The sequence below is a fragment of the Lygodium microphyllum genome, chromosome 4, assembly GCF_053477565.2.
Source record: "Lygodium microphyllum isolate KBCC chromosome 4, Lygodium_microphyllum_v1.1.10, whole genome shotgun sequence".
In the NCBI taxonomy this organism is placed as follows: domain Eukaryota; kingdom Viridiplantae; phylum Streptophyta; class Polypodiopsida; order Schizaeales; family Lygodiaceae; genus Lygodium; species Lygodium microphyllum.
Genome location: NC_141138.1, coordinates 116,386,564 through 116,409,652, shown reverse-complemented (window position 1 = coordinate 116,409,652; position 23,089 = coordinate 116,386,564). Strand labels below are relative to the sequence as shown.

The following is a 23,089-nucleotide window of genomic DNA, read 5'->3' as shown; positions in this document are numbered from 1 at the left end:
GACTCCAGAGAAGAGGTATACAGGTAGGAAACCAGATATTTCTCATTTGAAAATTTTTTGTTGTATTGCCTATGTTCATGTGCCAGATGAGTTGAGATCCAAGTTGGATCCAAAAGCTGAGAATTGCATCTTTATTGGTTACTCTCTGTAGAGCAGAAAGGGTATAGATGCTATAACCCTTCTACTCGTAAGTTTACAATGAGCAGAGATGTTGTTTTTTATGAGATGAGTAGCTAGTATAAACCAGTAAATGTGATTGATAATGTAGATGCACAAAATGGTAATGCTGCACAGAATTCACAGCAGCAGTCACAAGATATTAGTGGACCTGGAGTGTTCTCTAGTAGTGGTTCACATTCTTTGCCATGGACAGGCAGATTGAGATCAGGGGAATCTTCTCAAAGCAATGTAGATAGTGGTATGCAGGTATCACGAAAAGGAAAAGAGAAGATAGATCAGCCCATGTTTGATGTGGATGTAGGTTACTCTTATGTGGATGGTGAATCCAGTGGCTCAGAACAGAGCATTGATGATGAGTTGGGTATTCCTTCTGTTGTTACACATGGAGTAAGGAAGACCAGGGATGTTTTGAGAGCACCTAGAAGTGAGCCTACTTTGCGCAGGTCTACTAGAGCTAGGTATCCTGTGGATAGGCTGCAATATGATGGATTTAAAGCCATTCACTATGCCTATATAGTCAAAGTGATACAGGAACCAGAACCCACTTCTTTTGAGCAAGTCATGGGAAAAGAAAAATGGGAGAAAGCCATGGATGAAGAAATGGATGCCTTGGAAGAAAATGCTACATGGGAATCGGTACCTTTGCCTAAAGATAAGAATGTAATTGGTTGTAAGTGGGTTTATAAGGTGAAGCACAATGCAGATGGTTCTGTGAACAGATACAAGGCAAGATTAGTAGTCAAGGGGTATGCACAAACATATGGAATTGATTATGAAGAAACATTCAGTCCGGTTGCAAGGATGGCAACCGTAAGAGCAGTCATTGCTATGGCTGCATCAAAGGGATGGTCTTTACATCAGATGGATGTAAAGAATGCCTTTTTGTATGGTGATTTGCAAGAAGAGGTCTATATGGAGCAGCCACCAGGTTATGTGCATGCTATTCATCCTGAGTTTGTTTGTAGATTGAAGAAAGCCTTGTATGGCTTGAAGCTAGCACCTAGAGCATGGTCTGACAAGATAGGATAGTATCTTGTCACTATTGGCTTTCAGATTTCCAAGGTAGATTTCTCACTTTATGTGAGAAAAATAGAGAAATGTATTATGCTGCTTGTCATTTATGTTGATGTTTTGATTATCACAGGTGATAGTGATGAAGATATCCTTCATGTGAAAATGCTACTAAAGCAGAAGTTTGAGATGAAGGATTTGGGAGAGCTGCGTTATTTCTTGGGCATTGAGGTGATAAGATCATCAAGTGGGATATGGCTCTTACAGAGGCAGTATGGATTGGACATGCTGTCCAAATATGGGATGACAGGCTGTAAGCCTATTTCAGTTGCTTTGGAGCAGAATGTGAAGTTGAGCGTAGATGCAGGTGAGCTTCTCGAAGACCCTACTATGTACAGACGCATAGTAGGAAGTTTGATTTATATGACTATTACCAGGCCAGATTTGAGCTATGTTGTTGGATTGGTAAGTCAGTTTATGTAGGCTCCAAGGAAACCGCATTTGGATGTGGCTAGACGCATACTCAGGTATGTGAAGTCCACATTGTAGTATGAACTATTTTATGAGACTGGGGTTCAAATACAGTTGCACGGATACACTGATGCTGATTGGGTTGGTAGTATTTTTGATAGAGGATCTACCAGTGGATATGTGTTCTCTTTTAGGAGTGCTGCAGTCACTTGGAGCAGCAAGAAATAGCCTACAATTGCCTTGTCGAGCACAGAGGCTGAGTACAGGGGTGCAGCAATGGCTGCATGTGAGGTAGCTTGGTTGCATAAGCTACTTTATGATATGCATCAGCTTACAGATGGGCCAGCTGTCATTTATTGTGACAACATGAGCAGTATACACTTGGCAAATAACCTAGTATATCATGCTAGAACAAAGCACATTGAGGTGCATTATCACTATGTGCAGGAGAGGGTTTTACTAGGTCTTATTGATCTAGTTTATGTCAGCACAGAGGATCAGGTAGCTGACATTTATACAAAGGCATTGGGTGCACAGAGAAGCTGCGCAAGTTCAAAGACCTGCTTGGTGTGCAGGAATTGGGATTGAGCTCGAGGGGGAGTGTTGAGATATCGAGCTCCACTCGTGATATGCCAGGATGACAGTTGTGCATTTATGTCACCGACTTATTAGTTGCAGATGCAATTGGTACACTGCCCATGAATAATAGCTAGATGACATCTATCCTTATCTACTCTAGTTCATGGTTCAGTTAGTATGCCACCTTAGTTAGTTGAGTTTGGTTTGAGACCCATATATAGGGTTCTTCTATTTCTTTGTATGAGAGTTCTTTTGGCTTACACAAGTAAGAAGAGGAAATTTGTTTTCAGACTCCAGCTTTGTGTGTATTCCCCCATTGTGTAAGTGAGAAAGCTACAAGTGAGACTCCTTCCTTCTCTCTCACAATCTTGACACATACCTCATCCCCACGAGACAACAACTTGTCGATGCATGCGACCAACCTATGCTTCCTCCCATACTTCCCCTCATAATTTATCAATGTCCTTCTATTGTACTCTTCCATAGTATGATAATCACCATAGCAATTATTGCATACTTGTACATAGCATGATAATCACCAAAGAACAAAATAATATGTAAGTTTCTTGTTGTGTGTAGCCAACCTTGAAGGATCCCCGATTGCCACTCTTGTAAAATCCTTATCCATCTATCCTTCCCTCTTGATAGTTGCCTTCACTATAGGCACATCATATTGACATCAAGGTTTCTCTATCATGTCCCTCAAACACTATATTAGGGAATTTGAAAATTTCCATGCACTTTGGGAACCCCCAATACCTTTATTATTTGACCACATGGTCAAATCTTGTTGTCTTACTTAAAGGTGGAGTCTACCCTAAATACTATATAAGCTACCTTCCCAAATCCCATTTTCAAATATGGATCAAGATTTAGCCATGTGATCAAATATTTATCACTTTATTTGAAATTGGGACTTGGAAAATTCCCAAATTCTCTAATATGATGTTCTCACTTCTTGCATCCTCTTTAACATCGTCACATGCCCTTCTTCTTACTCTTCTACAAAAGGTGCCATCTTTGTTTTACTTTTCATAAATATTCTAGCCTCAGGTGATATATTTCTTGCACGAGTAGCATTTTCCACTACTAGTAGTTTCCAAGCCATGTATATCGGCAGTAGATTGCCACTTTTTGATCCACATGGCATTCTATTTACAACACTTGGCACATTTTATGGTCAATAATCCTATTTCAAAATATTTTTAGCAAATATATTTCTTTTTTCTACTTATGTGGCAATCATTACTTGTCCTCTGCATGGCATACATCCAGCCTCTTCCTACTATTGTCGCAATTCCAACCATCATTTTCTCTCCTCTCTCTTTTGTGAGATTTTTGTGTTTCTTGCCTTTTGAAGTCTAATGCCTTGACATGCCAAGTGCACATGCATGGTTATTGTATCAACATTTCTCCTAGTCATCTCAATTATATTTGAGTTTGATTTTCTTCAACACATACTATTTCTTCTCTCTATTTTCCCTTCATTGCTTGCATATTGCACACTCACATAGTATATTTTGCAAAGTGCGCTGTGGTATAGAAACGCTCCAACATACTGCCATCTCTGCAACATGCCAAGTTTTCTCTCTATTTAGTCCTCTTCTCATCTTATGTTTAATTGGTCATGTGGAAGCTTTGTCAAGGATTCAAATGATGGACCTTTCATAGCAATTTATCATCAAAAGATTCAATATGCTAGACCATTATGACTAGTAGGATTCTGTGGCTTTCATTTTCACAATTTCAAGGGATTCAATACATTCGACCATTAGGGCTGGTAGGATCGTGTTGTGGATCAAGAACTAAATCAAGATCATGAGGAGTGCCATGAAGATTACCAAGATTGTGAGGATAATCACAAATATTGTCATGTTCAGGAGTGCTAATGCCAAGATTTATGCGGTTCAAGATGTAAACCATAATTAGACTATCCCTCCTATTTGCCATCTTTTTGCATGTTCCCTTCCCCTCTCTTCTAAGAGATCTCATCCTCATCTCCCTCTTCTTGCATTGCAAGGGTAGGTGCCCCTATCCTACCCAATCTCTTCATTCACCAAATTAAATGGGATGAATTATGTCATCATTTAGTCATGCAAGATGAATTCTATCTCAATACATTTGACTTACAGGATTTCATTACACTCCCTTATTCCTAACTTGCTCAATACATTTGACCTACAAGATTTCATTAGACTCCCTTATTCCCAACTGCTCATGAGTTCCTATCTAGCTACCTTTGCAAAATCAACAACCCTTTAGGAGAGGCTTGCAAAGAAGCAATAACCTTTGCAATGGAGAAAACAAAGTGTACAAAAAACCCTAAAATTTAATTGACTTAAAAGCTTACAAAATGAATGTGAAATAATGAATTATGTATATACTAATACAATAGGCCCGAAGTGTCCATGTCTAAAAGACTAGTGCTAAGGGGTGAACCAATAGATTCTAGATTTGATAAAATGATTCAAGATAAATGCATGATCCTAACTTATGAAGGTGGAAGCTCTTGTAGAAGGAGTGTGTTATGTCATGGGAGTAAAATACAATCCTCTTCATAAACGAAATATCAAAGAAGGCACCAAATGAAGATAGAGAATAGTGAAGAGAGCAAAAGATAGTCCTTTGTATAACAGAATGGTGATGGTGAAGATGGCTCCAATGATAGAAGATAATAAATGTGAATGTAAAGCACCTCTAAAAGAGCTAGTAGTAACTTTTGATATTGAAGAAAAATGAACATGTTGTGAGAGAAAAAAAAACACAGATCTTTGTTGTAATGCCCCCCATTACTTATTTTATTTTAATAAACAATGTGTGTATACATTCCAAAGAAAATTGATTTATGTTTCACGTCCACACACGGAAAAGAAAAAACTGCAGAATCTCTATATGATTTATAGGAAGCCGAACTGGTTTACTAGAATAGTTTGAAAGCTCTAATATCATGTTTAGATAACTTATTTCCCACCTTAGATGAATCCAAATATATACTGTGACTTATTTTGAAGGGAATAAGTCGTACCAGACAAAAGATGGACAAAAATAACACGATTTACGAAAATCCTCACTTTTGCTACTTGTATACATCAATCTTGTTTGTGATATTCTAGATTAGATCTTGATTGGATTAAGAATTGGAAGAGATAAGAATTGAGGAGCCCTATACCTCCCCTAAGGATAGGTGTTGAATCCCCATACCAAGAGGGGTTGTTTTTACTGTCACGGAAGCATGGACCGGCTCCGATGGCGAGAGGTCTCCCAGCAGGGATCATATTAAGTAGGAGGTGGAAAGATGCCAGGGGGGCTCTAGCTAGTAAATCCTTTTTCGCACCTAGGAACTACTGGGTCCCCTGTATGGCTCGAGTTTTACTTGGGATACCTATAAACGCTAGCTATAGGTGGATTTGATCTTGGTGACGTGCAGATGTGCCGGATGAGGCAGCACATGACGTGCAGATGCACCGGATGAGGCAGCACGTGAAATTGTAATATTTATCTTGTATGGGCAGGAGAACACACATTATGAAATATAATCAATGAATTTGATTTATTCTGATTGTATGTCCGTGAGTAAATTATGTAAACGAACAACTGTGCATAAAAGGATATTAATTAATAAAGTTGTTTTTATATGTTTCACGTAATGTGGTAGGTAATTAGATAACTAAGAACTTCTATAGAGCAAAGCGGGTGGATGGATTCGCGACGAGTCCAGTCCTATGGCATGGTGGTCTTGGTTAGCCGAGAGGTTTCCCCAAAAACAAACTCTAGGAAGGGCCGATTCGCTGACTTACCTAGGGTTTAGTCTCAAAACATGAACTGTAAATTGTCTTAGGGGAAAGGTACGACGGATGTGCTAGAGCATTGTGAGGGATTTCATAAATCCGTAGTCCGCTAGTAGAAAAAAGCGTTGTACTCCATGAACCAAATGAACCAAGGGTAATGGCAGTTGCTCCTTCCGGACAAGAAGCCTCTCGAAGGACACCTCCAGATGTGAGTTAGTTGTTGATAGGTGACTGTTAGATCAATTAGGAACCTCAGGTCGGTCCTCCATGGGTAACAGCAGGACGCTTCCCTTGTGGGTTAGACCTAGGGTTAACCAGCCGAACAAAATCTGATCATTCTGGTTAGAGTACGGGTGGCGACGGGCTGGAAGGTAAACTGTGGGGGACTACTAAAATGTTACTCGTCACGTAATCAAAGGCGGGTATGTTACAAGTGGTATCAGAGTGAAAAGAAATCAGAAACTTGGTATTGTGGCCTGAGATATGAGTATTTTTCCTGGCCAAGGCAAAAATATCGAGATTGAAGCATAAATATGGGTTGAGCCCATGGAAGATTATTTCATTGCTATTGGAATTACCTCAGCTAATCAAGCAATGATCGGTAAGTTAAAGCTAAGAGAATATGCCCGAATTTGGTGGAAAAAATGGTGTAAAAATCAAGGAATCTCCAAAGCATCTGTTAATTGGGACATATTAAAGAATGCAGTGCGAGGCAGGTATCTTCCGCCAGCATACCGCACACAAAAGATGAATGAATTCTTTGGTCTAAAGCAACTTGGAATGACACTGGAAGCCTATTACTCAAAGTTTGTAACACTTCTCAAGTATGCACCATCTATGGACATTGCGCAGTAAGTATCCAAGTTTTGCCACCCACGGATTAGATGATCCCTTGAACACATGGCTTGAATCAATGTGTCCATTTGACCTCCAAGATGCATTGATAAGAGCAAGACCGATTGTACAGGAACTCCAGTCCAAACCAAGAAATGATAAGCCTTGGAATATTAAGTTTCAAAACAGAAATATAACTAGGGGCTATGCAAAAAGAGCCCAAGGTCAATTCCAATCTACTAATAGCAAAAAGGCTAAGATGTCAGTGGTGGAGAACTTTACTAGTGGTAATAAAGACACTTTCACGTGCTATTATTGTAATGAATCTGGCCACATCCAAAGGCGATGCCCAAAACTCGGACAGAATGAACGCCAAAGCAAGTTTTGTAACAACCAGAGCCGGATAGCCACAACTAGAGGAAGATTTTATGGCATAACCCTCAAGGAAGTAGAATACCGCAAAGGTCCCACCTTGGAAATCGACATGGAGAGAGCGAGAATTCACGCAGACCAAATCGACAATTCTTAGTGATTCAAACACCATCAACCTATAACAATAAACCCTTTAAAATTTTGATCGATTGTGGAAGCACACATTCATTCATATCACTAAGGTGTCCTAGAAAACTAGGCATAGACACAATGTGTGCACCTGGGCTGATAGTTGAGTTAGCTAATGGAAAAGAAGTTTCCTCAATATAAAAAAACAAGTAAGGTGGAGTTTAATCTGGGTGGCAATCAAACCAACATGAAATTCAGAGTGATGAACCTAGAAACCTATGAGTGCCTATTAGGAATGGACTGGTTAATTCCCAATGACACTCATATTCATTCTGAAAAGGGCCAAGTCACATTCTTGAATCTTATAGGAAAACAAGTGACCACACAAGGAGAAGCAAGAAAACCGAAGATTCAATTAGCGAAAGCTTCTCGAATTGCTAAAGGTTTAAGAAAAGGCTCACCTGTATACCTAATCAAATTAAATAAAATTGGACAAGATAAAGAAGTCGAACATGAACCGTCGTGGCTTAAGGAATATGTTGACATATTCCTTGAAGAATTAATTGAACTTTCACCACAAAGAGAAGTCGACCACAAAATCAAGCTAGTACCAGGAGTTACACCAGTTGCAAAATGACCATCTCGAATGTCCATTCTAGAAGCCATAGAACTAAAGGAACAACTCAAACATCTCTTAGATCAGGGATACATTAGACCCAGTAACTCACCCTGGGGAGCTCCGGTGTTATTTAAGAAAAAGAAGGATGGGACTCTCCATCTTTGCATTGATTATCGAGGGCTAAATCAGGTAATAATAAAAAATAAGTATCCGATTCCAAGGATCAACGAACTACTTGATCAACTATAAGGAGCGAAGATTTTCTCCAAGATTGATCTCAAATTAGGGTATTATCAAATCAAAATCAAGCAAGAAGATATCCCAAAAACCGCTTTTAGCACAAGGTACGGTCATTACGAATTTATCGTAATGTCATTTGGATTAACCAACACCCCCGCTACCTTCAACAAATTAATGCAAGATATATTCAGACCTTATCTTGATGATTTCGTCCTTGTATTCTTTGACAATATCTTAACATATTCCAAGGATGAAGGAAGTCACGAGTCATAACTACGGGTAGTTCTTGAGACAATGGCGACTCACAAGTTGTATGCTAAGAAGAAGAAGTGTGCGTTCTTCAAAAAGGAAATCGAGTATTTAGGGTTTATAGTTTCAGCAGAGGGAATTTCAGTGGGTCCCGGCCAAGGTCAAGGATGTACAAGACTGGCCGCCTCCAACCACTGTAAGTAAAGTTTATAGCTTTTTGGGTTTAACAGGATGGCATCTGGTTTTTATCAAGAATTATGCCTTGATTGTTGCACCCCTCACCGACCTACTCAAGAAGTAGATTGCCATTAAATGGACACAAGTTGAACCATCTAGCTTTGATAGGCTCAAGCTAAGTTTAGTCATAGCTCAGATCCTCAAACTACCCAATCTTAGCAAAGAATGCAAAGTGGTGACCGATGCAAGCTCTCTTGCCTTGGGATGTGTACTCATGCAGGAAGGACATCCAGTAGCATATTCCTCCAAAAAATTGAAGACTCGCCAGAGAAATTATGCTACTCATGACTTGGAATTACTTGCAATTATCCATGCTCTTAAGTTATGGAGACATTGTCTACTCAGGAAAAAATTCTCACTGGTAACTAACCATAGTGTCAACAAAAAAAAGCCGAACGAGTTAAGCTGCCAGGAAAGCTACAACCACTTGATATTCCTCAGATGAAATGGGAATTCATTAGTATGCACTTTGTAGTTGGATTACCCTCAGTTCAAGGTGGATACAACTCGATCATGGTAATTGTGGACATGCTGACTAAGGTTACCCACCTTATTCTGGTCAAAACTAGCTACAAAGCCTCAGAAATTACTAGGTTATTTGTTAAAGAAATCTTTAGACTTCATGGACTACCAAAGAGAATTATCAGTAATTGTAATTCTCTATTCACTTTACATTTTTGGAAGGGATTATTTGAAGCTCTCGGTACATAGCTTTGTTTTAGTACAGCTTATCACCCTCAAACTAATGGACAGATAGAGCGTGTAAATCAGGTCATTGAAGACATACTTAGGGTATATTGTTGCAAAGAACCTAGACAGTGGATACAATATCTACCTTTGGTGGAATTTTCTTACAATGCGTCCTATCATCAGAGCATCCAAATGACCCCATTTCAAGCTCTATATGGGCAAGAATGCCTAACCTTGCTAAACTTCTCTGACCCTACCTTGAAAGTTGAAGCTTCTAAAAAGATGCTTGCAGAAATGGAGGAACAAGTCAAAACCATCAAACAAGACATACAAGCTGCCAAGGATTGGCAGAAAGCCTATGCTGACCTAGGGAGAAAAGAGCGAATCTTTCAAGAAGGGGACAAGGTTTTTATCCGTGTAAGCCCAAAGAGGAGTTCCTTATCCTTGGGAAAATTCAAGAAGCTAAGCCCAAGATATTGTGGACCTTACAAAGTCATAAAGGCTCTTGGACCAAATGCTTATAAGCTGCAACTCCCTGAAACCTGAAAAGTTCATAATGTATTCCATGTCAGTCTCTTGAAGCCCTATGTACCTAATCTTGATCATATTCTTGATGATCAGCAAGTTGTAATACCGAGCCAACGTTTACTTGAACTTCAACTTGATAGAATCTTGGGTGTAAAAGAAAGAATCCTTAGGAATAGAACTCTTAGAGAATATCTCATCCAATGGAAGGATTATCCTCAAGAGGATGCCACTTGGATCAATGAGGTAACCCTTATGAAAGAATACCCCCAAATTCTCTCGAGATGAGGACATCTCGATTTCTTTAAGGAGGGAAGAATGTAATGCCCCCATTGCTTAGTTTATTTTAATAAACAATGTGCGTATACTGTAACGTGTCCACTAGAATCATCCTTTAGTTCTTTGAGCAAACAATGCAAACAGTGCTTTCTAAACTGTTACAAGCACAATCAATTCCAGTGGTCGTTTATTTGGCCAACTGTCAAGGAGTGAATCCTTCTTTCCGAATGCATCCAGCATTCGATCCGGGATTAATTGCGACTTGGCAAGATCCCCAAGGGTTTATTTGTTCACCCTTTTGTCCTTGGGTTAGGGCCATACCCTGTTAACCCAACTTAACCAATACCTTAGGTTTTATTAACAGTAAATCCTGGCGACCATGTCGCTTTAATTTATTGATTGATCATTTGCTTCCAAGCAAATACCTAACTTCCCTTTACTTGGCAATTTTTCCCCAAGACAGGTGATGTAACAGGATGACTACTCATTCTCTTGCAAGTTAAACTTGCGCAAGAACTTACCAACCTTATTTCAAGAAATGGCAAAACTCTCTTGTGAACAAACAACAAGTCTATGCAACGTTGCAACTTATTGCACAAGTGTCGCATCTATTTCATGGGATCATTTCACCCATTGAACGGCGTTTTCTGGTATGGGAATTATCTTCAGACGAGAAGCAGGGTTTAGGGTGTCTTTTTACCCAACCCATTCCTAATTACACTAGACCGACAACGTTTGGTCCTAGGGGTTCCAACTCAATTCGAGTTTCATCATTTGAACGAGTGATCCTTAGGGTAGAAACCCTAGATCGTTTCTTGCAAGCCCGTCCAATTGACTCAACATTTCGTGAATGTGGGTATGATCTTTGGGTTTGAGGGTTTTGACTTGGCAACAAGTGCAAAACTAGGTCGAATCCTTAACGCGCTAAACCCTAGTTAGCACTTGGGATATTTATCATATCGACTGAATCATGCCTATATGAATCCCTTGTGGGTTAGGTGATTTAGACAATTCAATATACTTGTCTTGCGACAAGGATGAACCTTTCCTAGAGATAATAAACTAGATCTAAAGGAGAAAAATAGTTGCAACTACCACAATACATGTAAACATGCGATTCATTGCTTCTACGCATCACATAGTTCACAATAACTCTATCTTTCCTTGGTAAAGTAAAAATACATTATAATCTGGATACTAACTTTCCTAGGACCTACTAGGACTTACATCAAATAATCATGCCTACTACCTTGTTATCTACACTTTAGAATCTCATGCTTTGATAAACCATGCAACCTTTCCTAAATACGGCTCCTGATGAATGAAATTTTTGCATGACGACTATGCAACACGCAACTTTCTCCTAGCTACAATGAAGTTAATGAAGTTCATACAAAACTAAAGCTAGTGTTAACTTATTCCATTTTACATGCCACTTGCAAGTCCATAAGATCAATTTCGTGCTCTTCTATTTCTTTTCGGATAACATCTTATGGGTGTTAACTTTCCCTCATGAATCATTACAAGGAAGATGTTGCCTAAAAATGCAACATACGCTTAATCTTTCCATGTCTAGTCAACGGTGCACTTTAACAATTCCAACCTTATAATGATAGGCAACAGGTGTTCTAGGCTCGTCACTTTGAAAAGTACGACAAGGCAACATACTATTAAGGTCGTAAGATGGATAGACAATTTGCGTTTATTGCATTGAAAATATCAATTTTCCCAATTGCATTTAACTAGGCTAGGTGAATTTGAACATGCACGGGTGCTTCCTAATCCATGAAGTTATCATGCTTAATGCCTTAGTTTTGTATGGAATCACAATAGTAAAAACCTGGGTTTGTGGGCTCGAGGAGATGTCCACGTGAATGCTAGGAGAAGAACCTCCCGCAGGCGCGCCTTGCGACTTCTTGGGGGCCATCGTAGGCGTGATTACGGACTTCCGGTTTGCCTTTTCCCTTACACAATTATGGACTTCCGGTTAGCCTTTGCCCCTACGTGATCCGTGAATCTCCTCAGCCTTGGTAAGCAGCCTCAAGATCTTGCCCTTCTCCCTCGTACACAAGAGATACCTTCACCGAACTTCGGATCTTTAAAAGGCCAGGGCTTGTGAGAATTGGGCTTAAGGGATTTGGGCTTATGGGATTTGAGCTTTGTTTGCGGAAATGGGGCTCTTATGGATGGAGCTGCGAAAATGGAGGCTTTACAAGGACTTACGAGACTTGGAGTTTTACAAGGAAGCTATGGGAATAGAGCTTAATGAGCTCGGTCTTAAACCCGAGAAGGCCGCAGGAACAAGGCCAAAGCCTTATCCCTTAGAAGCTGTGGAAATGGGCTTTAAGGGAAGGTTTTTAACCCCCGAGGTGGAACCCGTGTGCACAAGGCCTTAGGCCTTGTACTTTAGAAGCTTCCAAAAGCTTCTAGGAAGCTTTTGCTCCCCACGAAACCACGTGGGGTCAAAGGAAATGATTGAGGGGAATTAGGAAAGGAAGGATGATGTCGAATGGGGGGGGGGGGGGGGGGGGGGGGAAATTGACTTGTTGGGCATGTGGAGCCACGGCCGACAGCAGTAATGCGATGGTGCCTTCAACCGAGCAGGATAGAGGCGATGTCAGTGCGTTGCTACCAGCGATGGGGGAGTTCTTGGAGGCCGGGGAGAATGTCGTGGAGGACGTACTTCCTCTTCTGAGCAAGCCGAGCAGGATGGGGGCGATGGCAGCTTGCTCTCTCACTCCTCTCCCTCAGCACGGCATCGTCCTTTGATCTCTCTCCACGATGTCGATGACAGCAGCTTCCCTCTCACTCTCCACGCAACCTTCTTTTTTCCTTCCCAGCACGGCAATGGCAGCAGCCGTTTGTCCCCCCATCCTCCCTTCACACCTTAGAGGGTGTATTTATAGGACAAGGGGGGGAAAGAGATGAGCTCCACCACGTGGCCACTGCATGGCTTCCCCCCTCCTCATGCAGCCCCACCTCCACCAAGCCCATCCCCCCACACTCCCTCTCCTCCAGCCGTGCATCGGCTGGGGGAAAGGGATAAATATTTAAAAAAATTGCTTTAATAATATCCATTTTGCCCCTCCCAAGAGGGTGTTTACGTGTGATTTGTGGATTTGAACCCTCGGGCTTGCTTTGCCAATGCGGAGGTCTCAATTTCTCGCGTGCAGGTCACAGATTACACTGTGGCAATTCCAATATGAAAGATAACCTTTGCACGAGGTTTACGCAGTGTGCGGGAAGTCAATATTCACGAGTGGGAATATTACATTCTCTCCCCCTTAGAAGAATCGAGATGTCCTCATCTCGAGATAAACTGGGGATATTGATGGTTGAGAGAGCTTTCATCTATCTAGGTAGCATCCTCTTCGGGATAATCTTTCCACTGGACGAGGCATTCTTTCAAGGTTCTAGATCTTAGCTGTCTCTCCCTAACATCTAAAATCTTATCCGGTCTTAGTTCAAGGACTCCTTGACTAGGCATTACAATTTGTTGGTCATCAAGTACATGATTAGGGTTGGGTACATATTTTTTTAAGAGACTAATATGGAATACATTGTGAACTTTTAGGTTATCAGGAAGTTGCAATTTATAAGCATTGGGTCCCAGGCATTTGAGGATTTTATACGGCCCACAATACCTTGGACTTAGCTTCTTGCATTCTCCTAGAGATAGAGAACTCCTTTTAGGGCGTACACGAATGAAGACCATGTCTCCTTCTCCGAAGACCCTCTCTTGATGTTTCAAATCTGCATATGCCTTTTGTCTATCCTTGGCTGCTTGTATGTCTTGTCTTATTGACCTTATTTGGTCATCCATGTCCTCCAACATTTGTCTTGAAGCTTCAACTCTTAGGGTTGGATCATAAAAGTTTAGGGGACTTCGACAATCATGACCATACAATGCCTGGAAAGGGGTCATTTGAATGCTCTGCTGGTAAGAAGCATTGTAGGCAAATTCTACTAACGGCAAGTATTGAATCCACCTCTTCGACTCTCGACAGCAGTATGCCCTAAGCATATCCTCAATGATTTGATTCGCTCGCTCTGTTTGTCCATCCATTTGGGGATGGTAGGCGGTGCTAAAACAGAGTTGAGTCCCAATAGCTTCAAAGATAGCTCTCCAGAAGTGTGAAGTGAAGAGAGAATCTCGATCGCTAATGATTCTTCTAGGTAACCCATGTAGCTTGAATATCTCCTTGATAAACAATCTTGCAATGTCGGAGGCTTTATAGTTTGTCTTTACTGGAATCAGGTGTGCAACCTTAGTAAGCATGTCAACTACAACCATAATGGAATTGTATCCTCCTTGGACTTGGGGTAAGCCCACAACAAAATCCATACTGATGAATTCCCATTTCATTTGGGGAATGTCAAGTGGTTGCAATTTTCCTGGCATCATGACATGTTCAGCCTTGATACATTGGCAAGACAAACATTCAGTGACATATTTAAGAACGTCACCTTTGAGCCTCTCCCAATGGTAGCTCTTCCTAACTGCATTAAGAGTTTTTGCATAGCCAGGATGTCCTGCGAAAGGGGAATCATGAGCTTCCCATAATATCTTCTGCTTAAGTGACTGGCTTGTTGGTATACACAGCCTTGTTCTGTAGTAGACAAGTCCATTATCAATTGGAAATTCCTGATACTTGGCCTGTAACTTCAGATTCTGATCCTTGGTAGATATTTATTTTATCATTGTTTGGTAGGCCAAATCATGGCATGCTTCCTCTCTAGCTAGTTCGAGTATAGGGTTGCTTGGCATAGATACCTTTGTAGTCAAAGATCTGGCCGTTGATGGATTCTGCAAGATTAGGGAATTTAGGAATGCCTTGCGACTGAGTGCATCGGCAACTACATTCTCTTTCCCTGGTCGGTACTTGATTTCAAAATCATACTCCTCCAATACTTCAATCCACCGCCGTTGCCTCATGTTGAGCTCGTTCTGGGTAAAAATCCATTTGAGACTCTTATGATTGGTTACTAGAGTAAACTTGTTACCCAACAAGTAGTGTCTCCAAAGCTTTAAAGCATGGATGACAGCTAATAATTCCAGATCATGCGTGGCATAATTCTTTTCATGACTCTTCAATTTCCTTGAAGAGTATGCTACTGGATGACCTTCCTGCATAAGTACACACCCCAATGCAAGAATGCTGGCATCAGTTACTACCTCGAACTCCTTATTGAGGTCAGGAAGTTTTAGAATAGGTGCCGATACCAAACATTGCTTCAATTGGTCAAAGCTATTTTGTTTGGGAGTTGACCATGTAATAGAAGTCTGCTTCTTTAGTAAGTCTGTAAGAGGTGCTGCAATCAAAGCATAGTTTTTGATAAAGACCCTATACCATCCTGTCAAGCCAAGAAAGCTACGTATTTCTTTAATGGATATTGGTATTGGCCATTCAAGCACATCCCTGACTTTGGCTGGGTCTACTGATATTCCTTCTGATGATACTATGAATCCTAGATATTCAATCTAACGCTTGAAGAATGCACACTTCTTCATTTTTGCATACAGCTTATGAGACCTCATTGTCTCAAGAACAATCCGTAGTTGAGGTTCATGATCTTCTTCCTGTTTAGAATAGACTAAAGTGTCATCGAAGAAGACAAGCACGAAATCATCAAGATATGGTCTAAAAATATCCTGCATTAATCTATTGAAGGTGGCAGGTGCATTTGTAAGCCCGAATGACATAACCAAGAACTCAAAGTGCCCATATCTTGTATTGAAGGCCGTTTTTGGAATATCTTCTTCCTTGATCCTTATTGATAGTAACCTGATCTGAGATCAATTTTGGAGAAGATCTTTGCACCTTGAAGGCGATCCAGAAGTTCATCTATTCTAGGAATAGGATACTTGTTCTTGACTGTTGATTGATTCAAACCACGGTAATCAATACATAGTCGAAGTGTCCCATCTTTCTTTTTCTGGAATAGTACTGGAGCTCCCCATGGTGAGTTGCTAGGCGGAATGTAACCCTGATCTAACAGTTGCTTGAGTTGTTCCTTCAACTCAATAGCTTCCGGTATGGACATTCTATAAGGTCTCTTTGCAATTGGCGCAGCTCCAGGCACTAGCCTTATTTCATGATCAACTTCTCTTGGAGGCGGAAGTTCGGTCAATTCCTCAGGGAATATGTCAGCGTATTCCTTTAGCCAAGAGGGTCCCTCATGAGACTCTTGCTTTTGATCTAACTTGTTGAGTTTGATCAGGTAAACAGGTAATCCTTTTCTAACTCCTTTTATGATCCGCAATACTTTGGCTAACTGGATTCTTGGCACTCCTGCCTCACCTTGAGTTGTAACAAACTCCCTTTCAGAGTTTCGAAAGGAAACTTGACCCTTTCCACAGTGGATGTGGGCGTCATTAGGCTTAAGCCAATCTATCCCGAGTAGACACTCATGGATACCTAAATTCATGACTCTGAATTTGACTGAGGTTTTCTTTCCTCCCAGAAAGAATTCTTCCTTAGCAGTTTGCCTGGTACAAGTTACCTCACGACCGTTTGCCAATTCCACAAGTAAGGTAGGTGCTTCTACTGTGGCTATTCCTAATTTTTTTTGCACATGCTGGTGAGATAAAGGAATGTGTACTGCCACAATCAATCAAGGTTTTGAAACCTTTACCTTGATAGTCTGACGGTGTTTGAATCACCGAGAACTGACGATTCGGCCCCTTCTTGTGTAAAGCGGCATGGACTGTCGCTCTTTCAAATTCTGCCTCCATAGTCGGATCTTCCTCTTCTTCTGCTTCGCATCTTTGCCTATTGGTAATGCAGGCAGTTCTTCCTCTTCCACGGGTGGCGGCTCCTTGACCGCGGCCTACACCTTGACGATGTCCCTCGCTGAGCTTGGGACATTGCCTTTTGAAGTGACCGCGTTCGTTGCAGTGGAAACATCGGAGGTTTCGGCCATTACTTTGAGTAGGAACAAAGTTGTTGACGTTATTTGTCCTTGCTTTCTTCCTTTGTCCCTGATTGTGACCTTGGACTCTCTTCACTTGGGGTCTGAATGTTCCTCTGTTCGGGTCGCTATAGGACCAATTTTTGTTACCCCTTGGTCTAGCTTGCACTTCCTGAATTATAGGTGCCGCTCGAATGAGTGCATCCTGAAGATCTAACGGACGCATAGATTCGAGACGGGTATTTACGGGTGGATTTAAGCCTGCGCAAAATTTGGACACCTGCTGCGTCATGTCCATCTGTGGCGCATACTTTAAGAGTGAGACAAATTTAGAGTAGTATGCGTCAAGGGTGAGTCCTAGCTGTTTTAGCTCGTAGAATTCATTCATTTTTTGTGTACGATATGCAGGTGGCAAATATCTCCCCTGCACGGCTTTCTTTAACTTCTCCCAGGTGACGGACCCCTCTGAAGTCCCTTGATCCCTGCACCATTGTTTCCACCATAGTCTAGCTTCGCCGATGAGTTTTAATTTGGCGAGCATGGCCTGATTGGTAGGCGCAGTACCAGCTGCTTCAAAGTAATCCTCCATAGATTCAATCCAAATTTCAGCATCAGACTGGACGAATCTGCCTCTCCCGTCAAACTCGAGTGGCTTTATCTGCTTGAGGAGGAACTTCTTCTCCTGGATCACAGCAGTACTTGATGTAGGGGGCGAATTTGGAACCTGTACCTGGGGTTGTGCCTGGATAAAAGTTTTCTTAACGTTATTACATGATAATTGACGTTAGCTTATCTTTAGATCAGCTATCTCGTAAATCATGAAGCTACTTAACTTTTTAACAACTCTGATGCACAGTCGGATATTGATAAATGAAGTCCTTATTTATATTTACATGGGCGTAGCCTTATATAACATCTCGTGTGATGATAATCCAATCATTACATTCAGTTTGGGGAGAACAACGTTTTATTGCATTTGTCTACAGGAACTGTGTAATAGTAGGGTTTTGGGTCATGGATCTTTAGGAATCGATAATTCATTGGAAGTTCAAGATATCCTTTTCGCTGGAATCCATACTTCTCATGGCGGCCCAACACCTTAATCCTGTCGGCTGGGATTACATGGGTTACTTCCTCATATACATATGAGTTCAATTCAACCCTCCGACCTTGAATATGCAAAGTCAAATTTACGTGAGCTTCCACAAAAATGAACAGCTTCACGACTTTCAAGTCTTCCAACCACTTGATCCTCTTCAGGTTGGTCTGTAGATAAGCGAACCGGTGGGCAGCTATGTAGTAGATTCCTGAAGACCTAGTCCATCTTCGTTCTATATATAAAGGTGATGGATTATAAATCTGCTCCAGGATGTTCATCATTCCAACTCTTTGTCTATAATGCGGAGAATGCATTGCAGTCATAAACATGACCCGGAACACCAAAAACTTGTTCCACGCTTCATAGTTCTGCAAGACAGTATTGAAGATGAGGAAATGTTTGGACAGCAACAATTTCTTTACTTCATTTTATTGAGATCTCATAAAAACAATTCTGTTGTTGGTCTGCTCTGATACCAACTGTAACGTGTCCACTAATATCATCCTTTAGTTCTTTGAGCAAACAATGCAAACAATGCTTTCTAAACTGTTACAAGCACAATCAATTCCAGTGGTCGTTTATTTGGCCAACTGTCAAGGAGTGAATCCTTCTTTCTGAATGCATCCAGCGTTCGATCCGGGATTAATTGCGACTTGGCAAGATCCCCAAGGGTTTATTTGTTCACCCTTTTGTCCTTGGGTTAGGGCCATACCCTGTTAACCCAACTTAACCAATACCTTAGGTTTTATTAACAGTAAATCCTGGCGACCATGTCGCTTTAATTTATTGATTGATCATTTGCTTCCAAGCAAATACCTAACTTCCCTTTACTTGGCAATTTTTCCCCAAGACAGGTGATGTAACAGGATGACTACTCATTCTCTTGCAAGTTAAACTTGCGTAAGAACTTACCAACCTTATTTCAAGAAATGGAAAAACTCTCTTGTGAACAAACAACAAGTCTATGCAACGTTGCAACTTATTGCACAAGTGTCGCATCTATTTCATGGGATCATTTCACCCATTGAACGGCGTTTTCTGGTATCGGAATTATCTTCAGACGAGAAGCAGGGTTTAGGGTGTCTTTTTACCCAACCCATTCCTAATTACACTAGACCGACAACGTTTGGTCCTAGGGGTTCCAACTCAATTCGAGTTTCATCATTTGAACGAGTGATCCTTAGGGTAGAAACCCTAGATCGTTTCTTGCAAGCCCGTCCAATTGACTCAACAGTTCGTGAATGTGGGTATGATCTTTGGGTTTGAGGGTTTTGACTTGGCAACAAGTGCAAAACTAGGTTGAATCCTTAATGCGCTAAACCCTAGTTAGCACTTGGGATATTTATCATGTCGACTGAATCATGCCTATATGAATCCCTTGTGGGTTAGGTGATTTAGACAATTCAATATACTTGTCTTGCGACAAGGATGAACCTTTCCTAGAGATAATAAGCTAGATCTAAAGGAGAAAAATAGTTGCAACTACCACAATACATGTAAACATGTGATTCATTGCTTCTACGCATCACATAGTTCACAATAACTCTATCTTTCCTTGGTAAAGTAAAAATACATTATAATCTGGATACTAACTTTCCTAGGACCTACTAGGACTTACATCAAATAATCATGCCTACTACCTTGTTATCTACACTTTAGAATCTCATGCTTTGATAAACCATGCAACCTTTCCTAAATACGGCTCCTGATGAATGAAATTTTTGCATGACGACTATGCAACACGCAACTTTCTCCTAGCTACAATGAAGTTAATGAAGTTCATACAAAACTAAAGCTAGCAAGGTTCCAAAACATCATCCTTCAAAGGTGGATGCTAAGTATAGCCTTTACACCATAATGTATGTTGATGATAAGCCTTTAGGTCATCAAACAAAATCATTTTAGCTAAATGGACATACATGAATACTTGCAAAATCACATCTCCTTCATAAATTTTATATCCTCCTCATTCACGGATATGTAGATCTCCTTGGAGATACATAAAAGAGAATAGTTGATCTTCATGAAAGATCAAGTCATCAACAAATCTGTCAAATATTGCTTTGAGTAAATTTGCTGACCACATATTATGCCACCCATCCTCTAGAGGTTCTAAATACAAATTAGTCAAGGAGATATACAAAGCAAAGTGTTGCTATTGATATTGAATCCAAAAGGATGATGGGGGTGACACCAATTTAGCATAATGGACAAAATCTTGTTGGACACAATTCATACACTGCTGAAGGCACTCGACTTTGGCAAAAAATCTATCACATAGTTTAACCTTTTGTTGCAAATGATCTAATTCTTCCTTAGACAACAAAGAAGACATCATGGTGGCTAGAGGAGGAACAAAAAGAGAGGCAATTTTCTAATTAAGTTCATCAATAAATTCTTTTGCGACTCTACAGTCTCTTGAGAATACCAAGCTTGTGAGTTGATTCAATCATTTCCTCAAGGGTGGCATTCTTCTCTTTGGTTAACGACACATTTGCTTCCTCTAAAGTGGCAACCTTAGCTTCTAACTCTCTAATCATGGCCTACCATGAATCCATAAAAACTATAGCTACAGTCATTTGTGCATGGATATCACTCAAAGCAGTCTTTTCAGAAGCTTAATCTACAAGAGCTTTGCTAAGTTGACTAGTCAAATAATCCACCTTGTCTTGCAATGGAGTATACACTCCCGTATAAATGGTTTGAAGACATGAAGCCGTGGAAGTCTCCAAAGCATTCTAAACAATAGAAACTAGATGTGGAAGCATAGATCCAGAAAGTACTATTTGCAAGGAAGAAGGAATCTGTGGATCCAGTTGTCCTTTCCTTTGTGTAGTGAAAAGATTGGTACAAGACAAGAATGAGGGAAGGGAGTCCAAGCTTCCATCTTGTGACCTAATTCACTTGAGTAACAGTTGGTCTCTCTAATCTATGTCATTATGAACATTGTCTTTGTGTTCCATCCACCATAGCTATACTCTAGATCCATGCATTTCAACATGGTATCAGAGCCATGCTGGGCATGGCTTACCTCCCTTCTCTACTCTCCTAGCTCCTCTTTACTTTTGGTCAGCTCATTGTTAGCTCATGACCTTAGTTTCCACCTCTATTCCCACTTGACCTTCCATGGCAGCCATAGCTAGCAGGACATACCTTAGTTGGAGCTTCTAGATCTATGTCATCTAGATTGTGGCTAGCTTCCATAGCAGCCATAGCCAGCAGGACATATCTCAGTTGGAACTTCTAAATCTATGTCATCTAGATTGTGGCTAGCTTCCATGGCAGCCATAGCCATCAAGACATACCTTAGTTGGAGCTTCTAGATCCATAGGCAACAGGACATACCTCAGATGGAGCTTCTAGATCCATGTCATCTAGATTGTGGCTAGCTTCATTTTCCAATTGGTCATTGATAGCAAAGTCTCTCCCTTTCTAGTCACCTACATCAGTAACATGCTCTTTCTTGTATACTTACCTATTGTTTTAGCAAGCCAAATCTTGTAGCCGCTATTTGGTCGGCTATGGCAACACCATTACACTGATCTCAGCATGCCAGTCTATACACCGGAAGGTGTGGGATCAAAAACCGAAACCTTCTAGAGGATGGGATTGAAAAAGAGCAAGGTGTTTTAACAAGGGCAAAAGATGGGGATGTTGAGAAGTCTAATTCAGTTGATAATATGGTCAGCATGGCAGAACATGTTGATGCTGGTTACGAAAAATTGACTGTCACAGAAGAGGCCTCATAGCCTTATGCATCCCCGCGAATGTGAACAAGGAAAGAAATCGCCTGCGCTAGCTTGTTTATATGCCCCTTTTGGTTCCTTGCACAGTTCACATTCAATTTTATCTCTCAAGTACACAACAATAACCTCCAATACAATCTTAAGTTCAACTTCCAGTCTGTTCACATTCCTCATATCCCTGAAATTTATGCAAGTGAAGTTCACATGGGTAAAGCTATGGAGTGTGCTTCTTTGTATGGTAGGGACAATAGTTGTGAGCCTATTAGATTTAGAGGCAAGTAGCAGCATAGCTACTAATCTAGCGTGGGGTGACTTACTCTGCCTTGTATCAGCTGTTTTCTATATAGTGTACACAACACTGATCCATAAGAAACTTCCAGACAAAACAAGTGGAGAAGAGAAAGCAAGTACAATGTTATTTTTTTATTTCCTTGGATTGTTCAATGGACTTGTTTTATTCCAAGTCACTGTCGAAACCTAAAACGGGCCCGACACTAGCTATAGGCACTAGTTGGGCCTCTATAACACTCACAAGACAAACCCACATGGCCTCGCAGCCAGGAGTGTCTAAGGGCCACACTGCCCTCGCTAATGTACATATTGGGTTTGTAATAGAACGTAGTCCAATGATTCCCCTTTCTAACTCCTTAGAGGGAGATCCCATACATCTTGGTATAATATACCACGTAACCCAAACATAAAGGAGGCACCCCTCTAGCTGAATGCCGTGGCCCCACTGCATCTCTCTTACACTGAGAGGATTGGCCCCTCAATGCATTGCTCTAATATAAAGCACATAAAAATAGTCTCCACTCCTATATACTTTGAATGATCCAAGAGATTTGATCTTTCCTTAGCAAGCTTGCCCCCAATAGCTTAGGTTTCCTCACAACTCGATGTAGTTCATGTAATTGGCAAGCAATTGCAATGCATCCAAGAGTTACCATGTAAAATGCATAATGCAATTGTGGACAACACACCTCGTTCTCAAGCATTTAATGATAAAAAAACCAGCCATGTGAGGTGCAAAACCAATCCTTTAATGATTTCCAAGCTACTCATAATTGTGGCGCTGCTAGAGACTAGCACCGAGTTTCCTTGTGCTACTAGTCTCTCTTAAATTTAAATA

The 23,089-nt window shown here is 40.9% G+C and overlaps 1 pseudogene; it reads left to right on the top strand.

The window, feature by feature from the left end:
- The first annotated feature begins 12,786 nt into the window (after positions 1-12,786).
- Positions 12,787-22,441, top strand: LOC148037509 (putative vacuolar membrane protein YML018C; annotated as a pseudogene).
- Positions 22,442-23,089: the final 648 nt, after the last annotated feature.